Here is an 11,320-nt window from a genome sequence, read left to right as displayed (position 1 = left end):
ACATATCAAGTTTATTGTACCGATTATCAGCCAGAAGGACCTGTATACCACACTTGTATACTAATAGCCATATCCTCTAATGGATTTTTTCAGGAAACTATGCATGCAATATTCCTTAAAACCCTTATTCTTTAAGAAAGGAGACATCTGGGTCAGGGAATCATTTGGTGTATCCCTGCGTATGGTGAAAGCCGTGTAGCACTAATCATTCCGTCAGCCATATCAAACTACACTCCAGGTTTAATATTTAATACCTAAATCTTACCAGGAATAATACAGGATGATGGATTCTCCCCGCTGGCGTCAGGATTCTGAGGTTCTATTAATTCCTGAGACAATGTGCATTCAAGATCTTTCCGCTTTATTCTTTTTTGCAGTCTAGAAGAATAGATCTCCAAATCTCTGCCCTGAGTAAGTAATGCAAAGAAAATGTGCATACACCTCCTGGCAGATCTATATGTATCTATGGTTACAGGCAAGCAATCTTAGTGTGTATGTATTATAATCCGTCAATGTATCCCAACTCAAGTGCAATCAGTATGTAGTCACTCTGGCATTCCCTCTAGACTACAGCTCATTTTTCAGCTTTGCTGTATAGACTAAGGCAGAATCAGCAGAGTCTTCTCATTGACGTTATAGGACAGAAGATATAATGACGGATAAAATAAATACAGTAGGTGGGAAGAAAAATTGTATGCACCAAGATGAGTCTGTGTATGTAGCTCTAAATCATTCTCTAATCATCCTGAGAGTTTTCTATGTTGAAATCAACATTATACATCCAGCCACCAGGTGTCTCCCTTCCTGTCAAACTGTGCTCCATGATATTTGGTCTTTTCTCTGTTCAAAAAAGAGACCAAACACAGGAAGTCCCTGTCCTCTGTGCGCTCACACAAGGAAAGACCCCTGTTCATCATGCAGGTTGTATATCAGCTGGGGGCAATTAACTAGGCTAAGTATATTATTAACTTTTGCTAATTCTATTATCAGCTCTGCAGCTTACCAGACGACAATGCTCTTTGTTATGTAATAATTCAGTCAGTATAAGGTCACTGTGTGGTTACAGAGGTTTTGTTATAGTGTGTGGCAGGAGAGCTGAACATACAATGCAAGCTTCTCCAGGATTCTCGGTTACTGAATGTGGACTTGCAGCAGATGTGTACATGTGCAGTGAAGACTCCCGCTCCACGTGCGCTCAGGAATGTCTGTCAATCAATATCAAGCCATGTCTTTGAGTGTGCAAAGGACCGGGATTTCCTGTGTTTGGTCTCTTTTTTTGACCAGAGAAAAGACCAAAAATATCATCATATGCTTCACCTTGGCGCCATTCTGGTGTAGTTAGTTGTTTGCTCCACAGCCAGGTAGCACCATTAAGAGCACTGCCACCACAGCACCGATCCGCCCCTGGCTGACCAGAGTGGGCCAGCCGGGGGCATATCAGCGCAATGGGAGTGGGCAGTGCTCCTAACGGTCTCCCCGGACCATGTAGGAAAGGACTAATTGCACCACAACGTCGCCGAGGAGGAAGGTAAGAGACATACTATAAGAGACATACTTTCCTTCTTGGCGCCTTCTGTGCAATAGGGACATATTACTGATATTCCCCTGGATTTGCCTTTGTAAAACGTGGAACGTCTCACGTGGAACCTTGCCTTTCTCTGAAACACACTCCCACCACCACCACTATACCATAACCTGCCTCTCGTCTATCTTGGAAGACTAATTATAGACATGCACCCTAAATAACTCACCTCTACTCTCTCCAGAGAGAACTTCCTTAAGAGAAACAAATACAACTATAACCTATTACTCAAAACAAAATATTATAAAAAAATAAAATAAAAATTAAAAAGGAACTTAAGAAATAAAGGGGAAGGTGGTCCCTAAAGAGACGGTCTTAGTAGAGGAAACACATTCATTAAAATAAAACATTAACATATTACCCAATAAGCCGTTTTTAGGGAATAAACCGCTGATTTCCGACGACCGCAGTTACAGCCAGCTAGGTTTTACAGTAGAATGGAAATTGTTAGAAGAGGAAGATTGAACACAAATGTAATTAATTGTGTTGCCACAAGGATACTTCTGGATCTTTGTTCCCTACAGAGAAGAAAGAAGTCTTCAGCCTTGGAATTTTAATATGTGTTTTTTGTGGAAATCACCAGGAATTCCTCCGAATGCCCTTTGGGTTTTTCTATTTACATTAGAAAATATTCTTGTTTTCAATTCTCGCAGCACAATTGCTCATTTCAGAGGTCTAATAATCATCCCTGCTATAGAAATCTGCACCAAATCATTTACGTTTCAAGCTTTACAGATGGTGAAGAGTTTTATTTGTTTGGGTTGATGAGGTCTTTATATGTGTAGAGCTGAAATTGTATTGTAGTTGTTGGTATTCTAGTGTGTAAGAGCATCACGGCAAAGGCTTATCCTTATACCGACCTGCACGCTGATGGGTGGCTGTTCAGTCTGCTAGCTCTATCCTAGGGTCCTATTACACGAAATGATTACTGGCCATACTTGGCTAATGGTTCATGCTTCATGCTTTAAGACAACGATCAGCCGACATGCACATCGACATGTCGACTTAAAACATGACCTATCGCAACGATAACGATAGCGATGGTCTGCTGGCCATGGCTCTGTGTAATTGGAGTAGGACAGCAGACCGCCGCTCTCTTTTATAGGCCACACAGACCTTTCAGGAAACTCTGTACATGATGTGCAAAGATTTGGCCAAACCCACCAAATATTCTCACCAGCCATCACAGTCTGATTCCAGCCTCATACATCATCACTATGGCTCTAAAGCTCACCTGTGCCTTCCCTAGAAGACATTTCCATTCTTGCTACTAAACTGCATGACATTGAGGATCATCCCTGACTAGTGTTGAGCGAACACTTAAAGGACAACGACCGAATAGGGGGATTTTTTTTGTAAAAAATGCTGGGCAGGGGAATGCTGGAAGAAATAATATGCCCTCACCTCCCCGACTCCAGTGTTGATGCCAAGTACTTCCGCTCTGATTCCGCTCCGGTTCACAAATGCTTCCTGGTTAGAGTGACCAACTGGGTCGTGACGTGTCAGGTCCGCTCAGCCAGTCACCCAGACAGCCTCCCCCTCCCTGTCACTTTTCCAAAAAATCACCCTTTCCGGATTTGTCCTTTAAATGTTCGAGTGCTCAATTTGAGTGACGAACTCCACTGAAGTCAATGGGGAAACTTGAGCATTTGACCAGGTGCCCCCTGCTTGGCAAAGGCAAGGGTGTCTGGTTAACCTTATACTTTTTTCATTCTAATTTTTTTGTATACTTCATTTCCTGAAGGGTTTAATGAAATATACAAAAAATGTAAATTAAAAAAGACACAGGTATAACTGATGGCTAAATGATCAGTCATTAAAGGTGTATGGCCACTGAGTTCGATCGAGCCCTATGCTCACTCATTTAGACCAAAGGTGCCAGACACAGTGCACTTGGGGCATCCCAACCCTGCCCCCCTCACCAGAAGGTAGGTTTTCTCAATAGGCAATGGCACCAGATAGATTTCTCCCAAATTGTTGGACTCCTCACAGCTAAGGGTTGTCCATAGAGATGAGCAAACCTTGAGCATATTCGAGTTTGCTCAAACGCGAACTTTCAGCATTTTATTACCGGTGGCTAGAAAAGTTGGCTGAAGCCCTAAGGCTGCCCTGACAACATGGATACAGCCATAGGCTCTATCCATGTTTTCCGGGACTTTCTAGGGCAGCATCCAACATCAAATTCTGAGAGTTCGGGTTCAGACAAACCCAAACATGCTCAAGATTCAGTCATCTCTAGTTGTCAACCATCTAGAAATTCTGAACAAAGCAAGAAAGCATTTTTTTTTTCTTGTCCCTGTAACTATCCTGAGCGCCAGGCACATCACTTAGAGAGTCTTTACGATTCATTATGGTTTACCAATGTGTTCTTGTTCTGTGATTTTTGGATAAGATGGCCAGAAAAAAGTAAGAAAATGATGTTGGCAGCCATGCCTCACCCTCCATAACTTTACTATGCCTAGACGCTGAAAAAGATTTCGATAGGGTTCCTCAGGCGGTTTTACATCAATTTGGATTTCAGGGCAATATTATAGTCACTTTTAATCTAACTCCTCTGCAAAAACATTGGCTTCTGTTTATTTCTCCAAATCCTTTAAAATAACAAGCGGTACTCGGCCAGGATGCCCCTGTCACACCTTATTTTCCCACTTATAATGGAGCCCTTGGCTGAGAAATCGCATACAGCTTCAAGAAAATAGGGTGTGACAGTGGGCACACAATCCCACGTCTTTGGGTTATACGCGGACTCTGCAGAGTCTTCCAGCAACCAATATAGTTACAGAATTCTCCAGAATTCTCCTATAAGAAACCTGCTCTCCTCCCAATACACAGACAAAACTAGACAGAATTTGAAGACTATAATATAAACTCCAGAATATAGAATAGAATATATACTCCACAATATATACATTATCTGAGCCAAATTCCATTTCCAGTTGTTGACTATGCGGTGTTCCACCATTTTTGTTTTGTTTTGCACAGCTAAAGGTCCTAAAAGGTTAATTTTTTTATGTACCATGTGCTCTTATTGACCTATAGGAGGTGCTCTTTACTCTCAGCCGATTATCTTTCTTCTGCTCACACGCCTTCCCACCACTCACAGGGTTGATTACTTAGCCCCTGTAGGAAGTTAGTTACTTGGTGGAGGAAGTGCAGCCTCAGCCTTACCCAGATTCTCGTGGGAGAAGGACACACAGAGCAAACGTTCCTGCTTTAACCAAGACAGGGCCTGGCTTACACCAGGACCCTTGTCTGGGACAAGAGTCAGTTGTGTCTAGTCTGATCTAAGTCTAAGACTTGTGTGTACAGATGAAGCTAGAGATAACCAGTTTTTCCTTTATTCCTACTACATCTACTACGAAGTGCTAAACACAATAGAGTCTAGGTAGAAGAGTCTAGGAACATCTGGACCCATGCCATGAACCAGTCTAAAAAGTGAAGGGCAGTATCCTGATATACAAGAGGAACTAGCCTGGATAGGACAAAGCTACCAAGGAAGGTCTACGTATCCTATCCCGCAGTGCAGGCAACTGGGACACCCTCGAAAACTTAGCTTCACCCAAATAACCACGACTGGGGCTTGTATCACCCTATTAGGACGGGTCACTTGACACTGTAGGGCACAAGGTGGTCAGTCACAGGTACAAGTAAACTTCTCACTCTACAGTATATTTCTTCCAAGTTCCGGCAGAGTACATTGCTACATTGGGTTAAGACTCACATAACAAACTCTTCTCCTCTACTCTACTCTCAACTCTTCAAGCACGGCTACAACTGCCTCTCTACTTTACTCTACTTCTGCAAGCACCTCCTTAAGCACAACCAAATGAAGCACTTAAGTCAATGCAAAGATTTGTCTAGTGCACCAAAGTGTATTATACTACTAAAAGACTGTACAGTAAAGCTGTTCTATTTTTATACCACTGGGACTTCATCATATTTTATACGCACTAGCATACACAATAGCCGCACACCTTGATTTATTTTTCCCATTTCTGTGGGTGGCAGTATCGATGGGTGGATCTGGGTGGGTCAATTGCCACTCAGGACTACCGTGACAAGAAACCAAGGGATCCATCACAACCCAGCAGATCACTGACCATTTTGGGGAGTACAGCCAGCCACAACACAAAGCAGGTACCAACATCACACTGGACTGGACTAGCACTGGCGTCACACGACAATACTATCCTTGGCTGAGCTGTACAGCAAAACCAACAACCTAGAACTACACCACAACTACTCACTTTAAAGGGTTATTCCAATTAAAAAAAAAACACAGCTGTACTTACCTACCCCAGTCCCTAGCAGATCCTACTACATGGGCTATTTGCTGCTGCTTCCAGAATCAGAGTTCAAGTAGGACCACCTACTTAGCCAATAACTGGGTGGAGATTAGCTGAGTACCAGGGTAGGCCAGTGATTAGGTGAGCACCCACCATGCCTGCATGCCCACTGTGGCCTGTGATCCAAATATTTTTTATTGGGCTGCAAAACCCAAGAGTCACAGCCACAAGAGTGATTGGCAGTGGCCTCCGGCAATGTAAAACACAGCGCCACATTTAACTCCAAATGCTCGTCGGAAGCACGTGCAGTTGAAGGGACATTTGTCTCAACTTGAAGGCTCACGGCTAAAGAGGCCTATGACTGTATCTATGTTTCCATAATCCCAATGGCTGCATCCAACTTCTTCAGCCACTGGTAATCAAATGCAGAATGACAAGACTCGAGCATGCTCCAGTTGCGCTCCTCTCTAATGATATCCCAGCTTCCAGGAACTGTGGTAGTTTCCAGACACATCTCAATTTTTTGTTTTTGAAAGGATACGTCATTCATATATTTGAGTAGCAGGTGATTAAATGAAATTTTATATGACTTCAAGTAAAGTAATAGAGCACAAAAACTAGTTTAAAGAAATCAAATTACTGTACTCAAAAAGCTGTTTTCCAGCCTCCCCCCCCCCCCCCTTCTTATCTGTTCATTATTAGGCAAAGCAGAGGAGCAAAGTGTAGACGAGTTTGCTGAGTCCATTATAACCTATGGAGGGGGGAGGGACGGGGGGATGAGTGAGCAGGAAGAGGAAGAGAACCAGCCCAGCCATTTGGAGACTGTCTAGGCACATAAAACTCTGGATTCACAGGTCAGAAAGGTCAGTTCTTATCTGGGAGCTCCGTGTGAGGAGATTACAGGATGTTGTGCTGTACGGGGATGCCTTTCCTCCTCTCCATGCTCACTCATCCCCCACAGCCCCTCCCCTCCCCATAGACCATAATGGACAAAGAAATCCTGCTTCTTCTGAAGTGAGGGGGGAATTAAGGAAACAGCTTTTTGAATACAGAAGGAAACTCTTTTGCTTAAACCTATTACAGAGTTTCTTACAATTGCTTGTACTATTGATACTTATTGATTCTGAAAAGTGACATTTATATGACAATTCCGCCTTAAGCACAAAATTCCAGCTAATAATAGGAAAGTATTCAAGTACAGAAAACAAAGCAATTTCTTTGTTCGTCTTCGCCTTCTTCCTCATTTACCTTGATCCTTAAGTGTCAGATATAGACGTTCCCCCCCACGTGGGTTTTCCTGTCTTCAGATAATGACATTGTTCCTACCTCTAATAACAGGATCGGCTCTTAATCTTTCTTCCCTTGAGATTTTCTTTTTTTTTTACTTTCCCTTTGTTTCTAATTAGTTTTTGTCTGCACTCTGACTTAGAGATTTCGAGAGCCGTCACTCGCGGATTGTGAAATGTCACATCTTCTAAATGTTACACAAATGTTGCACTATTTACCGTAGACCTTCTCGAGGTCGGCAGTCGAATTTGTCAAGGAAATGTTTACGTGCTGAAGAGTAATAGAAGTTTATGTTGTGGAGGTTTTAGATCTTAATGTAATTATAGAATCTCAGCATGTAAACATTTAGATAAGAAGAACAATGCTTTGCAACAATGTCAAGGTTGGGAGTACAATAGAAATCGGTTACAATGGGCAAATAACAATGCTGTATACAACGTCTCTGCTTCTATATGTGCAGTGTGGACCAGTCACCTTCTGTTTTTATGTGAAGCAATTACTTGCAGCAGAGCGCCATTCAATTATGCAGGATTTCAGAGGAAAGAAAGCTAATGAAGATATCTCTTAAAGGGGTTTTCCAGGCAAAATTTTTGGTTGGCCTAACCTAACAAAATGTCATTAAAGGAGTACTCCAGCGAAAATCTTTTTCTTTCTAATCATCTGGTTTCAGAAAGTTATATATATTTGTAATATATATTTTTTGAACCTAAGAAATCTTTTAACAGATCTTCCTGGTTTGGCTAAAAATCCCTGTCTATAACATGTATCTCTAAAAATACCCCGGCCTACCCCGAAAAGAAGCCCTAGCTTGATTTTTTAGGGTTTTTGGTAGAGATGAGTGAGCCGAGCCTGCAAAAACCCAGGTTTTTTGCAAAGTTCAGAACAAGTTCGGCAACATGGCGGCCGCATAAAAAAAAAAAAAGTTTTTCTCACCTGTCCACGCTTCCCCTGTGTCCTCCTCCGGTCTTCTGAGTCTGTGTCTCCTTTAGTCAATTACTGGCTATGGTGTCCTGTCCAAGTCAGCCAGTGATTGGCTGAGCTGGCTGTCGCTCTAGAGAGCAGATTGTTCACTTTATAGACCAAGGCAGCTAAAGCTATTGTACAGCATAAAGCTCCCGCCAAATGGCTGCCATGTGAGTATGGTTTGGGGCTGAATCAAATAAAGTATAAGAAGTGAGGATAGGGGATAACTGGTTGCAGGGGAAGGTCTGACTTTAGGGACCCCCACAATCTCCTATCAATAAATTGGCAGGGTGGTGCAATGGGGCACTGTTCTCTGCTATTTCTGGATGAATGTGTGCACACATTACCACTACGCCAATCTGATGGGATTCTGGAGAGAATGGGATGATGTAAGCAGTTGAACTCCCAGTGATCTAACAGTAATACTCTAGCTTAAAGATAACTTCAATTAGTGGGACAATCCTCTTAAATAGCCTTAGACCTAAAATGGGTTGCTCTTTCTACCCCAGATGTTTCTATATACTGAATGGCTTGCTTGAAGGATAATACAATACTGCAAAATGGCTATTGACATCAATGTGGATTCATGGATCATATCAGATTAACACAGCCTAAGGTAAAATTATAAATTGTGGGTGGAAAGCTAAAGAAGTTCCATGACATTATTGCCTTGGATGGGTGTAGAACCCATGGCGGTGCCACCATATTCAAGCAACTTGCTGTAACCTAATGTAAATGCTTCTATATATCAAATCTTCTTTATCTAGGAGCCAAAGTGCAAGGGAGAATGAGCAGGAAACAGATTTGCTGCAAGGTTTAACAGAAGTCCCTATCAACATGCACATCCAATTAGTACAGAAATCCCTGATTTCCATTTCTCCATGTGTTTTCCTTTGCCGGAGATCAATGCATAGACATGAAAAACGCTTAAGCCGAAAGTTCTCATGGTCTTTAGCTCGGATACCTCCAGCATCAGCACCTCATCTTCAGGCTGTGAGAAAAACCTGACATTTGCCAGATCAGAGCAAGTGGAGAGGATGGCGGACAGACTAACACGTCAAAAATGCAAACATGTGTTCCTGCCCGGCACAAATAGTGACTAATGACCGAGTGTAAGGTTACACAACACAACCGCACACCATCCATTACCTTCTCTCCACCTCAAGACTTTACATAGTAACTTCCTCCTGTTATGTTTTTGTTACATTGTGTCATCACTGATAGAACATTGTATGATATAAATATTATAGTATACCGTTATACAGTGATCACTCAATAGTTATGAGATTTTATTATATGTAGATTTCCCTCTTAACTTTCACAGATTTCAATGATCACAACAAAATCACATAATAAATGGAATCCAACATTAAACAGGTTGTCCGGGCAAAATCAACTTTTCTCCTATCCGCAATATAGGGGAAAAGTAAGAGATAGTGGGTGATCCGACCTCTGTACCACCTGTTGATCTCTCACTGAACACTATCCCCCACCAATCCTTAGAACATGTGGCCCAAAAGAAATACTAAGTCTAGAAATAAATCATAAAATTAAACAGAATATAATATTGCCAGTTCTCTACTGACTTTGTGTCATGTGACCTGAATGGAGTGATAATGTAAGCCTATGGGGCCATCCTGTTCTCTCAGAGTTGGGAGAGAAGCATGCATCAGCTGATCGGTCGGATCCTACTCATATGATTTTACTGATCGGTCTAATAATCTACAGAACACTTGGACCATGTTAAGTTTAGTGATGTTTTAGTGATGCTAAGAATAATAACATCCACAGAGCAGTGCATGTAATACTACAGGTCCTTCTTGCTGATTGGTTAAGAGTAGGGATGGTCCGAACCCGCCGAGGTTCGGGTTCGGATGAACCCGAACGCTCGGCTTTGGATTCCTGCTGTCTGCCCGCTCCGTGCAGCGGGCGGATCCAGCGGGAAGACCGCCTGGAAAAATGGGATACAGCCTATGGCTGTGGCTGTATCCCATTTTTCCAGGCGTTCCTCCCGCTGGATCCGCCCGCTGCACGGAGCGGGCTGACAGCGGGAATCATTACCGAGGGTTCGGGTTCGTACGAACCCAATCCGAACTCGGTTCGGACCATCCCTAGTTAAGAGGGAACAACCAACTGCGGTCAGATGATTACTTTTAAAGGGGTGGTTCAGAGATTACTTTTAAAGTGGCAGAGATTTGTAATTTACTTCTATTAAACAATCTTCACTCTTCCAGGACTTATCAGCTGCTGTATGCCTTGTAGGATGTTAGGTATTCTTTCCAGTGTGACACAGCGCTCTCTGCTGCCACCTCTGTCCATGTCAGGAACTGTACAGAGCAGGAGAGGTTTTCTATGGGGATTTGCTACTGCTCTGGACAGTTCCTGACATGGACAGAGGTGGCAGCAGAGAGCGCTGTGTCAGACTGGAAAGAATACACCACTTCCTGCCAATCAGAGAAATAGTTGTCGTTTTGTTTGTTTGTTTGTTTGTTTTTCCCCCAGTATATTTATTTACTTCCTGGCTGAGATCTGGGGGCATTTGGGGGGGGGGGGGGGGGTACTGTACTATCCACCATAGTGGCATGGGGTAATCTGATAAAAGTCCTGATACATGGAGGCCTTCTAGTGAGTGACAGCTCTTGAATATAACAGAATTATTACCCGTTCTCGCCTCAATGACAGCCGTAACAACACGTCTCGGGTGACACGGGGAGTTATTTGCAGAATAATCGGTCTGTAAAGATTAGTTTATCAGCAAATGTGAGAGTAGATTGGATTCTTTTCTAGAGGTTAATGGTAATTACATCCACTTAGACAAGCTGACATCTAATTGATAGGAGCTGATTTAGGGATTTTCTCAGTTGCTGACTTTGAGGTCAGAGCAAATATGTGTTTACTGCCGGGATAATTGCAGCCGATGGATTTTTTGTGTTTCCTCGCTGTCATCCTCTGCCAGGCAGAAGCCACTTGTGATTTTCTTCTACAATGATGTGAAATGATAATCCTCAGCAAAGGCCAGCAAGGTGGATGTGTGTTTGCTGGGAGTTCAGGTTCTGATTCTATAGCAGAATTCAGATTGGATCCGAAAGGAACGATCCTTTATACATCAATGGAAATAAAATATGAAGCCACTTATCCACAGGCGTTATGTAATATAACCTCCTTACTACAGCCGCTACATAATATAATATCCTTACTACAA

The sequence above is a fragment of the Dendropsophus ebraccatus genome, chromosome 8 (genome assembly GCF_027789765.1).
Source record: "Dendropsophus ebraccatus isolate aDenEbr1 chromosome 8, aDenEbr1.pat, whole genome shotgun sequence".
NCBI classification, from domain to species: Eukaryota; Metazoa; Chordata; class Amphibia; order Anura; family Hylidae; genus Dendropsophus; species Dendropsophus ebraccatus.
The sequence above is the reverse complement of the archived record's forward strand: the minus strand, read 5'-3'. Positions refer to the sequence as shown.